The sequence below is a fragment of the Papilio machaon genome, chromosome 6, assembly GCF_912999745.1.
Source record: "Papilio machaon chromosome 6, ilPapMach1.1, whole genome shotgun sequence".
Classification (NCBI taxonomy): Eukaryota; Metazoa; Arthropoda; class Insecta; order Lepidoptera; family Papilionidae; genus Papilio; species Papilio machaon.
In genome coordinates, this window is record NC_059991.1 from 6,787,257 (window position 1) to 6,807,128 (window position 19,872).

The 19,872-nt window shown below is 34.0% G+C and overlaps 1 protein-coding gene across 1 annotated transcript in view; it reads right to left on the reverse strand.

The window, feature by feature from the left end:
* The window catches only part of LOC106714950 (mucin-5AC), a 35,039-nt gene extending 20,345 nt beyond the window's left edge, over positions 1 to 14,694 (reverse strand). The window contains exon 1 of the mRNA XM_045678457.1: positions 14,479 to 14,694. The gene's annotated coding sequence lies outside the window, so the exon portion shown is untranslated. The remainder of the gene's footprint in view (positions 1 to 14,478) is intronic.
* Positions 14,695 to 19,872: the final 5,178 nt, after the last annotated feature.

The following is a 19,872-nucleotide window of genomic DNA, read 5'->3' on the forward strand; positions in this document are numbered from 1 at the left end:
TATTTTTTAACTTTGTTTTAAATGCTGAAAAGCGATGAAATATTCATAAATCCTGGAAACATTTAAAAGCGTTCAGTCATTCAAATGGGTTGAATTTACCTGGTATTCAAATAAATAGAGGACATTGTGTTCACTAGACAACAGTTGGTAAAGTGATTGCGACCCATTTCAATCCACGCAGTCTCGCCTGACCTAGATAATCAACACTTTACGTACGCACGTCACGAAGTAAGCTAATGTTTTAAGAAATCTCTTCACATTCTATTCAATGACCTAAAAAAAAAAAAAAAAACAGGTACATCGTTATTTGTATTTAAGACACTTTAAATACGTTATGTAGGTATCTTTATATATATAAAAGAAGGTCGTGTTAGTTACACTATTTATAACTCAAGAACGGCTGAATCGATTTGACTGAAAATTAGTGGGCGGGTAGCTTAGAACCAGGAAAAGGACATAGGATAATTTTTACCCCGTTTCCTATTTTTTATTCCGCGCGGACGGAGTCGCGGGTAAAAGCTAGTTTATTAAAAAAAGAGAATACCGAAAAGCACAAATCTGTTAATCTTGCATTAACTACTACAGAGGTTTATTCGCATTCCATCTTTCTTTTTAATTACTTAAAATAATTAATAGGTCCCACTAAATTAAATCTTTACGTTGGCATACCGACATACAAATAACCAGCGAAACACATTATTCTATTGTCCGTTTGGGAAAAAGCTCAAGTATATTAATAAGCCGTTTGCGATAAAGATTCCTAATAACAATTCGAATAGTTTTTACAACAGCTGGAGTTACGTGTACTAGGAGCGGTGGAGTGACAAGGCAAATTTTTCATAAGTATCTATTTAGAGAATGATCAGTAGACAGCGGCGCGTGTACGCATGATGAAAGAGATCCGTTTAAAAAACTAAGAATACAGTTGCTCTCAACGGACGCGTGACTCATGAATAGGACTTCCTAATCGAAAGTGGATTGGAAATATATAATGCAAGATAATTATAAACGCCGTTTAAAAAACCTTCATGTCTTCTGTACAACCATGCTTACTCACCGAACAGTTCATTATGGCTTCTCAACATTTTAATTTTACCGTTATAATTTTTTTTTTATAAATAGATATTAAAAAAAAGTATTTGATCAATGGATGTTTTTGCTTTACAATGTTCGAATGCCACAGCAATGAAAATAAAAGCGGGGTCCTATACAAAAACTGAGATAACACTTTTGTTTTGTACAGATGTTTCGTCAATGGAAACACATGGTTACATCCCACAAATATGACAGCAGCACACCGTAGACTACATTACAATGAATACCAAAATCTGTACCTTCATACCCAACACATAAGCCATCGATCTATCATGGTTACCTACTATTACAACCTTTTTTTATTACCAACAAAGAATTACACATCGATGTAATTTATAGCTTCCATATAAATCTTCGTCGACTATAAAATCAATATTGATTGGTATTGTAGAAATATTATGTAAAGGTCTATGTTACCATTTTATATCCAGACCGACTGAACATAATTACCTATTTATTACGATTAGTAAATTTGCTTATCGTTGAAAGTTACTTGTTTTGAATGATGTGTAGTTTTTACAAAATGTTGAAACTGTAACTGTTTGAATATAAAAAAAAAAAAAAAAAAAAAAATGGGACCCACCTGCAAGCACTTCCTTTCGATTAAAATAATTTTTATCAAAATCGGACCACCAGGGGCGGAGATTCGCGGTAACACACATAAAAAAAAAATTCAGTCGAATTGATAACCTCCTTCTTTTTGAAGTCGGCTAAAAACAATACTATTGTATTGTTACTATTCAATTATTCAGACATAATTGGTGTAATTAATTGAACGTGCTGTTCTAGTTACACCTACATTGATGAGAACTGGAACGAACGTAAAGGCAAACCTAATTAAGTTGGTTAAACTAATTGGAACGTGGATAAACCTATGAAACACAATGCACCGTTCTATTTTGCAACTAAATCTGGTTTACGTTTAGATTAAATACAGCGATCTTTTAAAAAATGACTATTTAATAATCCTTTTAAAAATACAAGGCCGTCAGTTACAAATAAAAAATATAAAGATACGTATTTTGAAAATTTAATAAAACTATGTAATAAATTCAATTTTCCTTCCTAAGCGTGAGAACAACGGCTAAATTCAATTGATTTGTAACGGACGGTAGATGTTCCGTTAATGAATTATAATCGTATTGCAGGCGACTTCTCATTCAGAAAACTCAATTAATAAAGTTTTAATTGAGTCAATTAAGTACATGATTAATTCATCATTAGAAAAACACAGATATATACAAAAGTTTATATATTACCAAGCGATTACAATAAGTAATCAACGATGCGAATCTTACATCGTTTCTTAGACATAACATGAAGAAGCGAAGTGGTTGCGTATGATGTATCAATTAAAAAACAAATTTATGCTAAGACTTCCTGACACATTATAGTTACTAGTATATAACGTAATCTGGACAGTAAGTAAAATATTATCGTTCGATCAAACAATGAAATCGATCTAAGTTTTAACATCAACATTTTGAGATGTCTTCAAGACGATAAAAGTTATAGGTTTATTTGTTGGTTATGTCGTAATCCAATGGAACTTTTAAATAGATATCCGCTCCGGTTCGAACTAAAATTCAAATAACACAAGTACATATGAGCATGAGCAGTCTAATGATTTATACAGCAAGTGACATTTTGTGGGCACGCAATATTTAACGTTCGTCACGCGCGGCGCGCTCCAAAATATTAAATTAAAAATTATAAGTTTTTGATCATAGACATAAGATTTATTGAGCTTTTTAAAAGTGAAGATATTTTTGAAATTGGTCATAATGTTTTAGGCAGTTCAGGCCGACAATGTTTTCTGCTTCGAATATACTTTCGGGAGTGAAAACAAAATCAAAATGTAATATAAATCAATAACAACGTCAACTGTAAATAGGAATGCATATATAATTTTTTTTATATATGGTTTTAGGAGACAAGACAACTGAATCAACAGTATGCATTAACAAATATAAGACGAAGATCCTTGTACAATAAAACGAGCAAGAAATTTATGGTATGTATCCGAGTGAAGCTAAGCTAGTATTAATAGTTATTAATAAGAATGTTATCAGGCACATGACTAGTTCAAATGCTTGCACTGTTTGCAAACGGTACTTATTGACCTGTTTTTTTTTCGCTGTACTTAAAATTTTTCAGCATATAAAAGTTTAATCAAAATATCCAATTCATTTCAAATGTTACAATAGCCTGTGTAATATATAGTTATATGTATTTATAAATACCTAGGCGTGTTTATTTAAGATGTTGATACTTTCTGATACGGTTAACAGGATCAAATAAAATCGAAGCCGCCTACGTGCGTATAGTCTACAAGTAAACATTATTTTATTGTGATAATATAATTAAATTATGAGTTCAAGGCCTAAATAACAAAGGCAAGCAAGGAATAAAACAATGAAGCTATAAAATCAAATACATATTCTTATTATAACAATTGCCCGTGTAAAAAAGTTAAGAAATATGTATGTACTAATAAAATAAAATAAAGAATATACAAATTCGCTACGAACTAATAAAAGTCTCTTATTAGACATTTGACATTGAATGCTAAACAATAACAGTTCTAATTCGATATACCCGACAGGCTCAGTCGAGCGGAAAATAGAATTTTTCTGCTACACAATATTCAATAAAGAAATTAACGGTCCTTCTTGGTTGTTAAATAAATGTCTTCCTTTTGACACAGGTATTCGAAGAGTACACACCGTACATAGATAGCTAGGTTACCGTGTCAGCTATCACATATTTTTGGGTTCAATGAGTTACAAAATTATTAAAACAAAATAAAAATTCTAAAGCCATGATTGGTTCTTATTAGTTTTTCGCCCTGGTACATGTTACAACTATTCATAAACTATTTATGTAATTTTGGGACGTCAGTGGGAAGAGGAAACACTACGAACAAGATTATAAAATACTAGCTTTTGCTCGCGACTTTATGCGCAAGGAATTTTAAAAATCTAATAATAAACATAGCCTATGTTACGAAATGATAATTTATTCTGACTGCAAAATAAAAATTTTTGAGTTACATTTATTTGTTACATACAAAGATACAAATCTTTCCTGTTTAATAAATTTGGAATACAAAACTTTAGTATTACTATACATATCCGTTAGTATCCTTGTACGGAATTTCCACGAGCGTGGACCAAAAATTGGGGCAGTATGTGCATAGGTGTCAATGTTTATCGGTCGGAAGTATCGAGGCCGCTACGACATTGGCGTCATGCGAACACTCACATCGGGAAAAATACACCGCAACCGGCCAAATAACACTCTGGATAGTGTGGGGCCGGCGCGGCGTCGCGGCGCCTCTATAAATATCCATCGCACAGCCCTCTCCCCGCACATTACCTTCCCCTGCTACACCCGCCTGCTGCTGCTGATCGCAATATAAAGACGCAAAGTATAAATCTTTATTAGAAAATTCCAATGTCACGTGTACGCATATAATCTTATTGTTTAGTATTGCAATTTAGTACCATCGAATGTAAAAATATCTTCTAACGCCAAATAATAGTTGCGAACAACCTCTGTTATATGACATTCAAGGGCATCGTCAGAAAATTGTCAAGGGAAAGGACTATTCGATGATCAAGGGAGGAGTAATATTTTTTTTAATCCAAAGATAAAGCTTATCAACATTTAGTAGAAATTTCGACAACGTAAAAGTAGGTAGGTACATAAGTATGTATTTTAAAGTATTTTTATGTTAACGAAAATGTATATAATCCGTCATTGTTTAACCGTGGTCCTTAATAAATATGATTTTGATAGCATTAACATTTTATTATATATGCCATCGAAACAGGTGTTAGAATTATATGGATAAGAGTTGCCAAGATTCAGACGCAAAATGCTTCTGTATTTAGTTAACAGTATCAACTGATTATAAATTACTCACTAACTTCAGGCTTCTTTCAGGTGTTGTTTCGTTCCATATTAATAAGTAAATAAAACACGGTTGGTCAAAAACATAAATACTTCGTGATAAGTCAAGTTGCTTATAGTAAAAGAAAAAACGAATAAAGCGAAGAGGAAAAAGAAAGTAACTTTTTTAGTGCGAGAATAAATTCCTATTGTGGGTAATATAAACGCAATTTAAATATGTAGGTTAAATGTAAAGTGGGGGCAGGTGAGACCGGATGGCCCATAAACAGTAACATGTGAACAGAGCCATCGGCCTGTTTCAGAGGGGAAGGCGAGGCAGACGAAGGAGGGGGAGGGGGTGCGGGTACGTTTTTAACGATCCCGCAGCGAGCCAATCGTGTCCGTATCCCGGAAGCACGACCCGAATAGTGATGTGCGTCGGCGAGCCCCTTATTTCTAATATACCAACAATTTTGGTAATAAGTAGGTATACATTTTCCTCAATCGTTCTTTCTAAAAATTCTATTTCGATCCCCTTTATAAACTTTGAAGTTGCAATAAAGCTTTAGTTTCATACAGGTGTTTTGACTTTTCTTATTGTGATGTTTTAATTGTCCTGTTACATTATTATTCCCCCGGTAGAAAAATGTCACGAATAACGAGTATTTGATAAAGGATTTTGGGAACCATATTCACTAGGAGCGGTATAGTGTAGTGAGAGCGTCCAACCCTGGGCGTCATCAGAGCGCTTGCTGGACGCGTGCAGCGAGAGATGCCGCGAGTGATCGCGCTATTTATGTCCACACACCAGTTGAATAACCTCCAATCAACTATTCGCACTTGCTTCGCCTACGATTCCCGCTGACGTGGACACATGGACTACACACATTCTAACCGCACACTAACATCTCACAATTGCAAGATAAAAAAAAACAAATATACTTATTTATAGCTTTGTTATCTAAAGGAAAAGGAAAGCCTTATTATTAAGGACTGTATTGATGACCGAGGGTGTTGTATTTTGTATGTAAGTTTGTTATTTCGCATTTGTAAAAAGGCAGTGAATTCAGATAATGACGGTGTAGAAATACATAGAAGAGTATTACATTCTGTGCCGGCAATATGTATCTTTTTTCTACACCGTCATAATGTGCCGGCAGTATGTACTATCACCGGTGCTGGTACAATTTCAAACGGCAAGCAGCAAATAAAACAAGACAAACAACGCTCTTTATATGTAGAATAACTACAAAGTAATGATTATTGATTTCACTAGTTAATTAAACACTGATATGAGAAAGAGAAAGCTGTAACACATAGTTACAATTGCAAAAAACATTACACGGACTAGTTTTGTGACATAGATATCAGGTTATGTAGGTACTTAATAAACAGGACAATACTTCCTAAAATGCTTTGTAAGCAAATTTGGTTAACTGTACTTGAGCACGAACTGTCGATATTCGAAGCAGGGCGTAGTTCTTACGAAGTATTTGAGTGTCCTTTTGATGTGTGGGAACGGATATAGCACAACAAAGAGATGCTCCGTTCCTTTTTTTATTTATTTATTTATTTATTCTTTAGCACTTTTATAAGTACAAGGAGGACTTAATACCTAAAGGCATTCTCTACCAGTCATTCGGTATATGAGAGGAAAGTATAATTTTGTATGCAGTAGATCTGTCGAAATCAATAAAACTACTTACTGCCTCTTTTAGTTCATTTTCAGCAAAAAAGGATGAAAAAATGTTACTGTGAAATGTAATGGTACATTTTAATATTATTTCTAATCGTCATTGTTGTTAATCATAAATAATGGTTAAAACAAGTTGCATGTCTACATCCATTAAGTAAATTGCTAAGTATTGATATAAAATGAAGTGTAACTTAATTAAGGTAATGACACCATCATCACTTAATTATATTAATCGTAAAGAAGGCGTAAACAATATATTTTGTAACTTTTTATCAACCAATTTCAACTATAAGAAAGGAATAAAAAGGATTCTTTGTTACACTATTTTAGCTCATTACTAGCTGTCGCCCGCGACTCCGTCCGCCTGCAGTTAAAAAAACTTAATAGGGGTATGAAAAATAGATGTTGGCCGATTCTCAGACCTACTAAATATGCTCACAAAATTTCATGAGAATCGGGAAAGCCGTTTCGGAGGAGTTCAAGTTCGAATCCCGTGACACGAGAATTTTATATATTAGATAAGATATTACTTGAAAGACATGGCTTTTAGCGATATCGTTGTTAACATCTTACTAATATTATAAATGCGAAATTTTACATGGATGGAATATTGTTTGAAGGTATCTCCGGAACGGCTCAACGGATCTTGATAAAATTTGGCACAGATGTAGAACATAGTCCAGAAGAACACATAGGCTACTTATTAAGCTTTTTTTTTATTTCCCGCGTATAGAGTCGCGAGCGACAGCTAGTTTATTATAAAATTGAAAAACGAAACAATTACGTAGTTAACTGTCCTTTGGCAGCAAATGCTTACATCCAAGATCTCAGCACTCAAGAAACATTCATGTCTTCATATTTAACATTTAAAATTATTTTAATTTCTTTACTAAACAATTGGAGAGCGTAACGACGTACTTCCAGACGACAAGGTACCGGCGTAAACAACAGCGCAGTACGCCGGCCGAGCCGCTGCATATATTTTTGTCGTAAAACTTTATAAATTGGCAGAGTCTAGAGCTCGGAACCGATGGATGTACCAGAAATAGAACATAATTCCATGCTGCTGACTCAACTGAGCATTTTGCCCTAATTCATATTTATATAACACTTTAAAGAGAGCGTTACTCACGATTATTGCATACAGATAGATGCACAAATAAGCATTACGATTTCCGTTTCACTCCAAAGTTAACTTCTCCTTGTCTTTTCTGTACAAAATAAATTTTCTAAATAGTTTCGTCGAGTTAATTTTAGAAAACAACATCCAAATATCACAATAATTCATAGAAATTCATTCTCTAGACAACAAAATTGTCTTCGGCGGGCTATAAACACGTATTTTGTATGTAATACATAGTGCACTTTATACTTTATCAGAATCTTCAGAACATTGTATTATTGTAGATATGGCAAACTAAAATTTTATGAATGTTAAAACAAATATTCACTTGATAAACCTCATAAATAAACTTTTGGCTCATACAAGCGGCACGAATTTATAACCTGTATGATCGTGGGTGTCATGTAACACGGTCAACAAGAAATATTAAAGTTCTATAATTTTAAACACGTCAGACAATAGTCTATGATCCTAGCTTTTATAAAACTTTACACTGGAGCCAATTTCAAACCAAATGTATTTATTTATCAGTCGCATTTGCCCCAAAATAAAAGTATGTAGACATTCTTTACCCCCCTTCCCCTTTGAATTCGGGGGCCATACGTAATTAGTGCCCTTTTTACTAATTCTACTAATTAAAATTGAATGCCTTGCAATGGACAATTTATATTTTTTATGGCAAACGAATAGGCGGCCACCTGATTCGCCAAAATAGCGAAGCGACCACTGCCCATAGACATCTGCAACAGCAGATGCGTTGCCTTCCTTTAACCGACGGAGGAGAAGACGCCCAAAAAGAGAATATATCACTTTCCTATGTGTCCCGTCTTCAGCCAAATCCACTGTCCCTTCCCATCCTTTCCTTATACGAAAAGAAGGGAGGGTAAGAGGACTAAAATTAGGCTTCCGGCACCAAACTCATCATAAGACACGCGGAATTACTTCCACTTCACGTTTGTCTCCTGTGTGGTCAACCGATTCGTGCAACCGAAGTTGTTGTTGCTGACGTCTACCACTGTTAAAAACAATGACATGTTACAGAAACAAAATATACATTAATATGCGAAGAAAATAACGCTATAAAATCTGTACATATTTGAAATAAGATTCGAGGATGTATATGGAGTCAACCAATCCACACTGGGCTAGCACTGGTTGAGTAAAGCCCACCCTTACCATGGGTCACCATCAGATCAGGCTCATGCCTCTCGTTTGGGACGTGGATGAGCTAACGAAGATCTAAGTGTACAGTTTTTTATTGGCAAAAGTTTCTTATTTATATCATGTACATGTTTTAAATTTTTAACGAATAACATCATAAAAAGTTTAAAAACACCCGCTACTGGTTGTTGAACAATTAAATAAATACAAGGAGGCATTGGACGCAATCATCAGTATTATCAATTCGGCGACAGAACACTTTAGTTTGGACACCGGCCAGAGCGACAGCAGCGGGCACAAATATTTACAATAATTAATCCTTACTAACACGCTGTCATTGAACGAACGTTAGTCTCTGTTTCGGTCAAGCGTTCAAGAATAATTGCCTCATCATCACTGATATTAAAACGATCGAAAGGTACAAGTACGAACACTCAGTACCGACGTTACGGTACTCAATTTGTCGGACGTCTACCAGAACTCACTAGTGTGTACAATATTAACATTACATTGAAAATATCGCGAACAAATGGCATTACAATTTGCTGCTTTAGTTTGGGTGTAACGTGTTCAAATAAGGCACAATAACAATTAATTGATATCGATCGTGACTAATGCTATATACCATTCGATGTCTGTTTCTTCACGTTCCTTATAAAGTGGAATTTACTAAGCAATTAGCTTGAGCAATAATACATACTCAAAAACGGACAGTCCAAACTTGTGTGAATCACGCACCACACTTCAGTTTGTAACACAAACATTCAATATTTATTATTTACATTAACCACATCCTAATATTTTAAACCTTTCCTTGTTCATCATACAAAGGATTTCTGAGGAAATTTGTACAACGGGAAAACTTAAATTATAATTACAGAACACTGTTTTCGTTTGAGCATGTATTTTAATTAAAAATTATTTAAACTATTGACGAGAGTTCATTTTCTTTTAAATGTCAAAAATTTCCCGACAATATCATCTTTGAGTCAGCTCTATCAAGAACACTTGATAAAAACATTGATAAGAACATTATTGTATATAGCAAACTTTTATATCAGAATTTTGTCATCAAGTAATCGACAATTCGTCTTGAACTGTTACTCGAAAAAAAATAAGTACACGAGTGTTAAAAATGCTAACGTAGATACGGCCCTGAGGACGCTCTATTTCTAGGGGTAAAAATGACCTCAATATCGTTGAAACGGGTGGAGGTCGAGCGAGGAAATCCGATAATCATTATCTTAGAAATTTGGAATAAATATGTTTCAAAAGTAAAGGATAAGTACAGGTCAAATATAATTATCACAACGCGCTGAAAGACCATTATGTTTTTCGGCTTAGTCCGATTACCCAAGACGTATTGAATTGATTTCTGCAAATTCTTCGATTCGTCTCAAATAAAATGAGGTAAGCAAAAGAAATATAATTCGACACAAAAACACAAAAGTTCGAGTCAAGGTAGGTTGAATAATCGGTTTTAATTGCAAATCTAATCGCGTGTATTTTAGCGGTAAGTCATAAAAATACAGGAAATTATTTCATAGCGAGCGTTTATCAGATCATATTTATGGTATTGCGGATGTTAGACCTTCGAGTTACAGACTATCGATTACATTGCGATCATTCATTTTATTGACATAAAAAAAATATTATCTGTATTACTTTGTGCTTCTTTGTTATAGATAAAGCAAGCTTTCATTTCTATAGTAATTTTACTGTACTGGAGCAAACAGCAATAATATCAGTTGGGACTCTAATCATGTTTAAATAAAGTTTGCTCTTTAATTTGTTTAATAAATTTCTACGCCATCAAAAAGGCAAACAAAATAGATCAAATTTCTATAAAACTGAGATCAGACTAATAATAATAATCCAGAACGGACCAAAAGATACTAACGAAGTTAGACAAACAAAAAGAACAATTAAAAACTCTCTAATACAAGTAAAACATTATTCGTTATTCATTTTATCGACATTGTAATTTAGCCCAGTTTAGCGGACGGCGACACGACATTAAGCCAGCCAGACGGTAACGTAGTATCCGTTACAATGAACCCTATTTCAAAGACACCAGAATACATTCGATAGCTCACAATGAAAAGGATTAGAAATCAATGAGCTTATACGTGACAACAGAACAAAGCAATGGCGACTCATTTATTACGAACTTTTTATCATGGAGTTAAAAATAAACACATAATCGCATTTTTATAGTTAGGAATAGTCAACTCAAGAGTTTCAAGAAAATAGACGATAAAGTCGCAGAAGAAAATACTTTTTGGTCAATTAAGATTTTACTAATATTACATTAAATTCAATTAAATGCACACTAACTTCAATGATTTGGTGCATTTTTGGCCGGGAAATGATTGAGAAAAAAAGTAAAACGTAATCGTATGTCTCCTTCATTGAAATTAAGAATGTTACTTTGTTATGAAATGGCGTGCGAGATTAAAGTTTAGAGCTGGAGCTTACCAATTTTTTTAATTTTAAATTTTAATTTTTTTTAATTTAACTATTACTGTCTTACTAATATTATAAACTAGCTTTTACCCGCGACTCCGTCCGCGCGGAATAAAAATAATAGAAAACGGGGTAAAAATTATCCTATGTCCGTTTCCTGGTTCTAAGCTACCTCCCCACCAATTTTCAGTCAAATCGATTCAGCCGTTCTTGAGTTATAAATAGTGTAACTAACACGACTTTCTTTTATATATATAGATATATATATATATATAAGATGCGGATGTTGGGATGGATGGATGTTTGTTTGAAGGTATTAATGGATCAACGAATCTCGATTAAATTTGGCATAGATGTCGATCATAGACTGGAAGAAGTCATAGGGTACTAAGTTTCGTTTTAATACGCCGTAGACTGAGTAGCTGGCGATAGCTAGTTGGTATATAAGTCTAGGTATCTGAATGCTTGATCCATTATAGATTCCTCAACTCAACCAATATATTGATTGGATTGTTATATTAGTCAGGCCTTTATCTTACAATCAAGTCGTAAATTTTTTCGTTTTTACATCACTGTGTGAGGTATTCCAACAAATAGTTACCACCATTCCTCAAGGCGATAACATACACGGCTATAATTCAACAGCCGTGCGTCATTGTGAACGTGACTTTAACCCTTTTGCGTAACTTCCTGTCATGTATAACCACTTCGACACAACGGAAGCGGTAGTTTTAAAAGGATACGTCTTTATTCTAAGAACTTTTACTTTACAAATTACAAATACATTGAGTATGAACCTATTCAAGTTAGCTATATAAGAAGAAATTTTTCAATTATTCCTACACATTTCTATATCAGATTATCGTTTATAACGAAGGTTGACAAATGGGCTCGCGGGTTCTACGCGCATCTAAAATGGCCCATGATTGTCTTGAGATTGAAGGTCCTCAAATGGTCCTTCAATGTGTCCTGAATTATCTATTGGAAAATATTGTCAATTAGAAAATATGAAGCAGATGTTTTTATAATTGAACTTATTGCACCTTTTGGTTTTCTTGCATTATTTTACACATAAATTATGTTGTATATGTTTTATTTATGTTGTCAACTGGCATTGTTGGTAGGAGAAATTTCACAACCATATCAAACAAATTAGTGACATACTGGAAAGGTCAATATATATGCATAGACATAAGAAACATGCTATGAACTTTGCTTTGTATCCACCGTATAAGGTGAGATTGGAATCATAACATACTTGGATTACTCTTTTTGTTATAATAATATTCCTCTTCTCTGCAAATTGTTATGGCTTTCATTTTCTATAATACGTATGTACATTCTAGCATAAATGTCCTTACCTTACGTCAACATCAAAGGATAAGATGGGATGTACATACATATATCTAGATGGCCCTAACTATGGATATCCGAAATACCTTCAAAAATTGTTGGTTTTTTGAGAATAAGATAGATAACTTTAGGTTTTGTGTTGACCATGTGTTTGTTGTGATAGATAGATTGCATAAACAATAAAATTATTCCAAGAGAAATGACCACTGTAGTAATTGAACATAAATTCATTTTAAAGAGTGAGAAGTAGTTTTCGGACATGATGATGTATGGATCATGGAAATGTTAAAAGCCAGAGATGTGAAAACTGTAAAATTTAAGTCTCAGAATTTTAACATTATTTTTATAACAACTATTTCTAATAAGAATGTTATACTCAAAATTGTTTCTAACTACAATTTATGTATAAAAAGTTGTTGCCCGGAACTCAGTTGGCGCGGAATTAAAAAAAATAATAATAGCCTATGTGTTTTTCCAGGCTATGTTCTACATCTATGCCAAATTTCAGCAAGATCCATGCAGAAATTCTGAAGATACCATCTATGAAACATCAATCCATTAATTAAACAATCTCATTTATAACATCTACTAATGTTCATTCTAAGAATGAAAGATGTTTTAAGAAATATACATAGCATAATAATATCTTAAAATATGCACATTGTTAATGCTATAAAAATAATTTAATGAATGAATAATTAAAATTCCATCTTTTATTTAAAGTATGCATAAAACAATATTTTCAGTTTACACTAAAGAAAGTTTCAATTAAATTACTCAACTAGTAATTTGTGTAAATGATCGTAATTTATTAAAAATCCGTATATTTATTTAGTAAATTTTAAATACAAAATTTATAGAAGAAAATGTTCAGTCATTATAAAAGTCAAAATTTGTAGTTTTTGTTAATATTTCTCAACCAAATCTAATTAGTATTGAAGTGATATCTAATACCGCTGAGAATCTAAGACAGTTTCTAAACTCATTTACCAACTAACCAATACTTTTCAATGGTAAAATTAAAAATATATTTTATAATCAAGTGTACTAGATCAACTTGACCTAATTATAAATCTATGTCACAACAGCCGTATCCACAGTATTGGGAAGCTACAGTGAAAAAGTGCAGACCTAGTTTTAATTATAATTTTAGAACAGAAAAATAATCTATCTAATAAGATTTATTACCAACTTTTAACTTTATTTATTATACAAATATGTTAAATAATTATTTATTAACAAAGTTATACACATTTAATACCAATTAAAATATTTTTTTTTAATAGTGGTATAACGAAAATAAATACGTTCTGTGTTGAGTAGGATATTGGTAGATATGCAACTGTTGAAAAATTCTAATTTTTGATATCCATAAATGAGCGTGCGATGATTCACCAAGCTAAATGTTTACAGCAGTTGGTAATGCCTGCACTGATGTCATGTAAGCTCGGGCTCGCAGCACCAATAACTCAGGCGCCCGTGACTTTTATACACCGCTAAAAGGCACGTATTAGAATTTCACGGAATCTAAAATTCACCAAAGCAGCTGACGGGACACCATTCCCATTGAATTTATTCTTATGTAATGATCCTATAATCCTGGGTGTTCCTGAGATATCTTATCGAATTTAAAATCATCAGGAATCATTACAGACAAATAATATTTTATGCGTAGGAGGAACTAAAATACCTTTATTTTATGTGTAATCCAATATCCAGAAGAAAGTTGAAGTCCTGTTTACACACAAGAACACTGTCATTCATGTAAATTAACACACTATCACAAAGCAGCACTACACAAATTTTCACTTATAATTAATAAATTATGTGAAAATATCACATAATGCGCCATTTTCGCAATAAATTCTAAGGACAGCAGTCGGCAATCGCTGCCATCTTTTTTGTCAAATGTCTTTAGACTAAATATAGCGCTCTGAACGAACTCTAGTGTTATTTTTAGACAATACGATGCAGCATTTCAAAGATTGGTTTTAGCGCCATCTAGCCACTTATTTATTGAAATTGTTGTGTCAAGAGATGGCGTTAAAAACAATGCATTTTGCACAAAATCGAAATCACAAATTTTTACACGTAACCGGTGCCACCCGTAGTACCATTTTGCCCCGGAACATAATTGTAAAAAAATAATTAAAATAGTAACATCTCGCAACAAAAATTATGTAGGATTTTGTTTAATGAAAAAATACACAAATTTGTGCTTAGGCTGAACGGAAGACACATTACCCTGCTTTAAAAATATTTTAAATACTTTCGCTTACTCGGATTTCTGCAACCATCGACCCACATTTTTAACGCCTTCAGTGACACATTGTACGTAGAACCTTATTTGGTCGTGTTGAGTGGGTTACATAATGCAGACTTAATGAGCATGTCACCACTTTCCTCTCGCTTCCATATTGTTTAAAAACGCTCTAAGCAGTATTTTGTAATATCGTACGAAGTAGTTGTTGTCGTAAAAGGATGCCTGGGACCATGGCCGTCACTAGAAGGGGGGGGGGGAGCAAAGGGAGCAGCTGCCCAGCCCTTCTAAATACTAAGATCCTTACTATTCCCATAGATCCATATAGGATAACTCCATAAGTATTTGTCAGTTTTTTTCCATTCTCTAGTTTATGAGGCATTACTTACCTTTACCTTTGGAAAATATCTTGATTTAGCCTTTTTTTTTGTTTTTCTGATGGAAATGCTTTATGCATACTCCGCGCCCCGGGTGGGGGGACGCGGTAGTTATGTGGGATTTTCTTCTGGATGGGAAGCCTAACCACTAAACCCCACTGTTCCTCCAACGCATCGGGACGAGACCACGGGCACGCTTTCGCTGTCGTCCGGGGTCATCATCTAGCCTACCATTCAGCAATTAATATATTATCGTTAGTTGTTATCATGCTTAAATTAATGTTCCTTGTTCCAGAGAGCAGTAAGAACAATAATTATCACTTATAGGCGCTACGTAATACTAAAGTGTGTTCGTCATGGTTGTACTTATTTACGCGTTAGACAAGGGGCGGTGAAAGTGTTTTGTGCAATGATGCAAACAGCCTGCAGCCGAGAATGGAAACCGCTAAATGCGTACGTCACTTAACGTCGTAACTTAACCACATACTGCGCTTAAATACAGCGCTTATACTAAGTTCAAGTTCTTTTAAAATATTTTCTATGCTTATAGTCTTGAAACAGAAAAAAAAATACAATAGTGTAAGTATTTAAATCAGTCAGTATTTTCATTTCTACAGTTCAATTCACACAACCGGTGTACCAATTTGAGCTTTATGACTACACATTCTCACCCGATGGATGTTAGCTCATAAGCCTAGGGAGAAAGCGTGCCAATTTCCATTTTGATTGGAAACAAGGAACAAGGAGGAAAAAGGGAACTTGTCAACAAGAAAGAGGTTAAATGCTTTTTGGTTTGTCTCGATGTAAACAACTCACTAAGTATATGACGATTCTAAAATAATTTCATACTTTTTAAACTATGATAATATGAGGTAATAAAAATAACATAAATTTCAAAAATACTTTACCGACTACAAGAATAATAATCATGTATTGTGGAAGTAAGGAATGTGTGTCAAGAAATTTTAATGTAATTAAATTGTTTTATAAGGTAGTATCAATTCCATTATATCCGAGCCGAGAATACTTGTCTGGTTTACGATAGTAAAATATAACATTAGTAACTTTCGTATCATAATTTAACCGTGCAATGTAATAAGTAGAATAGGCTAAGTGGCTTGTTATGCTGTATTCTGATACATAATAGAGTTTTTGTATCGACTTAAATCAACTTTTTTATTTTAATTCACATATTAACTTTTTTTTTTAAATTGCTTCAAAATAAGAATTTATTTACAAAGCTATATTCTGGTGAAAGGAAGAATTAATCAAATGTAAGAAAGTGATTCTAAATAGAAAGAATATTTTCAACAGTCCCTCAAATTTATCGAAACTAAAGGGTCATCCTTCGAAATTCAAAACTCAAATGCATTAAATCTAGCAACTTCAATTTTACCCAGTTTCACAGAGACGTGGTTACGTCGTATCTAAGCAGCGGAAAGCGGAAGTAACTACGTAACTTCCAAACTTCCCACTATATTAAATACTTAGATTGTTTTTTAACATTGGTAGAGCATTCACTTTGATTATTAATTCTATTGTTATTACATTGACATTCTTAACACGTTAGCTGCGAGGCCATTTTGGCGGAACTTTCAGCCAGTGCGTTTGAGGTCTGTTGGTGGCAAAGTTGAACTTTTTTCCAGTGCTATTGAGGCCTCTCCTGCCTCACAAAATTATGTTTTCGAAAAACATTTTTAAAAAATCCAAATTAGACGATATTTGCTTGAAACTTCACTATTATGAACTTAAATATGTGCATAATATGAATCTAGCTTCGCCTGGAGTTAGGACGTTTCGTTAATGAATAAAGTAAAATTAAAAATTTGTCATCGGTTCTGCCTCAAAACGCACTGAAAGGAAGGTCAATTAATGCATCGACTAGTGATGGGATTAAAAGAGAGTCGTAGTTACGATAAATGTTTATTGAGTATTAATCACTGAAAATGTTTTTCATTAAAATATGGTAAACAAAAAGATTTGTCACACTGGACACAAAAAGTCACAATTTTTTTAGTTTTCTTAGCAGCTTGCGTGCCATTCAATGTCAATCTTAATTTTTCGTAGCAACCTACGCAGCGCTTTCTTTGACCACCTCTTTGGAACAAATTATCAGCACATCTGCCGATAGGAAATCTTGAAATAAAATATATATTTTAGATCTCTTGTGTGTGTGTGTGTGCGTGCGTGTGTGTGTGTGTGTGTTTGTGCGTGCGCGTGTGTCTGCGTGTGTGTTTGTGTGTGTGTGTGCGTGGCTTTGTCTGTGCGTGTACTTATCCGTTCATCGATTTTAGGCATATATGGTACAAATTATGCCCTAGCGCGTAGTTATTTTACTATACCTGAAAGGAAAGGAAATTTCCTTTCTTTTTTAATTTGAGTTTTGTTGTTTATTTTGGATTTCGTAAGTGTTTTTGCGTTTACTTCTTTTTTTTTTACTCACAAGTGTGTTGAAAAACATCGTATGAGGGAGCATGATGATTGTTGGTCGCTCGGTTTTCTTGTAGAGGTCGCCTTTGAACAATGCCACCTCGCACGCAATAATCAACTTTGCTACCTAGTAGCATAACATACTAATATATGTCTTGTTTGCGTTTACGTTACCGCGTAGTACATATGTGAGAGTGTGGGTCTGTGTGTATGTATGTATGTACCTAGTCTTACTAATTTCAGTATAGCAGCCGTGGCCACCGAAGAAACAACTCGAACTTTCCAAAAGAAGATAAGACTTCCTACTATTAAGGAATCTGGAATTGTAAACCAGAAATATAAATATAACATTAAAATATATGAGTAATAGGTACATCAAGTCCCATGCTGCAGCATTAGCAAAACAATCCACACTTAAAAAAGGGCAAAATTGCAAAGGGGATTTTTGTTATTGAAATATTGGATTTTAGTCATGGTGTGACGAGAGCAAGCTTTTGCTCTCGTCTCAGCGAATAATCAGCAAAAACATTCAACGTTCTCTGTACAAAAACGATGATCAGCACACAATGGTAAAAATTGCCACTATGGACTAAACTTCGAATGGAACTGTGACTTGCTTAAAATAACAGTGAAGAATAATCCACAACTGAGCACACATTTTAAGGCAACACCCATGTGCAAAACAAAATAATGATGATAATTGAGTATTGTTAGTGGTGAATGTGCGTGCGTGCGTGCGTGCGAATATTATATTAAGTATAAGACGTATTAATCGTGCTATTTAAGTAGAATTAGTTAATAGTAGCTTGGCTATTAGTGTTGTGTTTCTGGCTCGTAAATACATTCTGTGTCCGATTTATGCACTTTTGGTTCATCATAGACATAGGCCACCCCCTTAAAATTCAAAGTTGCAGTAATTTAGGTTTTGTATGGTATAAGTAAAATTTTTACCGAGGTCAATATAGTTTCTCATAACTCCAATAAACATTTTCAAATAAGTCAGATGAGTACTTCATCTGACTTATTTGGTATTATTGGTTTAAAACGTTAAGGATTTTAAAATAAAGTTCTACGCTCAATCTTTAATAAATCCTGCCAAAACGTCCTCGAAACTCGAAACGTTATCGAAATTTTTCACAACACTAAGCTAGGATGCGCGGCGCCCGCGCCGCCCGCGCTTCGTGCAGTGCGGCCATGAGGCCTACAAATTTTGAGATAGATTTGACCTCAATCCGCACTAGGCGTAATTAATTTCTTTTCAGTGCGTTTGGGGCCTGTAGGACCTCATTTTTATCTAATTACGCCATTGGGCTAGATATCGCAAGAGAAACATTTCTATATATTTGACTCTGTCGTACTCATAGAAATACTGATCTAGTAGCCTCCCGCACAGAGCGAAACAACCCGATTTTGACTGCCGCACCAGCGAGAAGTCACGCTTTGGGCCTGTTCTGCCTCAATCCGCAGTTAACGTGTTAAAGAGTGCTATATTGAATGGTATATGCTACAAGCTCTCAAGAGTAAGAGATTCTGTAAGCTTTGTGCAATAATTCGCTTCCCTAAATCCAAAAGTTTCGAATGTGGTTTGTATGAAATAGAGAATTTATTAGTCTATCGATTTGTAATTTTTTAAATTCATAAATGCAGGTATCTTGTGAGCTTCTTAGCTGATAAATTGCGGTTTGAGTAGTTCATTAACATAGTTTCTAGTTAATGATAAGGTCAAATGTATATGAATAAAAATTTAAGACTATTTAATGAACATTAATGCGCAAAACTTGAACGCTATCTAACTAAATACGGAAAAAAGGAAGTGCACATCCGCAAGTAATGCCTTGCGTCCGGGTAAGTATAGTTTTGTTTTTCTGTGACAATACAAAAGATTAAAAGAAGTATACAATTTAAAAGGTATTTTGTTAAGAAGCGATGCACAAAAGTGTACTGATGTAACTAGCAGCTGCGGCGCGCAGTGGGAAGCCACTTTTCTCTTGAGTTTCTCCATCGCGCCATGCGCAGG